Source organism: Thermobia domestica, unplaced genomic scaffold (genome assembly GCF_964235325.1).
Source record: "Thermobia domestica unplaced genomic scaffold, izTheDome1.hap1.1 HAP1_SCAFFOLD_390, whole genome shotgun sequence".
NCBI lineage: Eukaryota > Metazoa > Arthropoda > Insecta > Zygentoma > Lepismatidae > Thermobia > Thermobia domestica.
This window is the reverse complement of record NW_027656101.1, coordinates 70,093-71,154: the sequence shown is the minus strand read 5'-3', so window position 1 is coordinate 71,154 and position 1,062 is coordinate 70,093.

The window sequence follows — 1,062 nt, the reverse complement described above, 5'->3', positions numbered from 1 at the left end:
TATCCACAGTCGCCTAGGGAAACTTATTTTCGCACTCCTTCTCGTATTTCCAGATCTCCTCCTCCCGCTTAAAGAAAGTTGGGAATCCGTCTCTATATGTGGCACAATGTGTTTCCTTTGAACACACTAGGTTACCCACGAGACGAGACGTGAAAGATGTTTCGTGTCAAATTAGGAGACGAGACGGGAAAAAAATGAAATCGAGTTTTACGTCCCACGGTTATGCCGGTTAGGCTAAAGGAGACGGTGAGAATGAGAAATGAGTGAAATGGTGGAATGAAGAAAGTGGGAGGAAACGGGAGAACCCCGAGAAAACCCACGCACACGGTGTTTGTCCACCACAAAGTTCACTTGGCGGGGGCTGGGATCGAACCCGGGACCCCAAGCACCAGAGGTGAACGCTCAACCACTGAGCCACCGCGGCCCGAGACGAGACGGAAGTCTTCCAATAGAAACATATACATTTTCCGAGAGAAGACATTACGTTCAAGGTACTTTTGCGAAACGGACAGCCTCAACTCTCGTTTAATGAGCAATCCTGGGAAACAGGTACATTTTTCTTTTAAAACAACGTTAATGAGAAACAGCACAACTGTCGATAAAAAGACGAAAAGGAGGATCGGCTCCAACAGTGGCGCCGGTAAGAAGGGGGTATACATCCTCTTCCTTAACTATGTATCTACACATTTCGTTATATATATAGGGCCGGATTTGAAAGGTGCAAAGGTGCACGTGCAACCTCCCCCCCCCTCTTCGTTATAAATATACACTATCTAAAGTGAGAAGCTAGCAGTGAGTTTTTCAAAATCAATAGTTTAAGTCAATTTTCTGAAGGTTGAAGAAAAATAATTCATCGAGAGCAGACACTTAGCATTTCCAAAGGAATTCCTCATTCACAGATGCCTAAAGGCATTTAAGTATACTCAAATTTAATTCAAATGTACTGGTACTTAATGGTGCACCCCCCTCAGAGAATCCTGGATCCGGCCCTATATATATATTTGTGAATCTTTGAATAAAGGATTAAGAAAAAGACTCATAAAAGGTTTCGAATATTTTTTT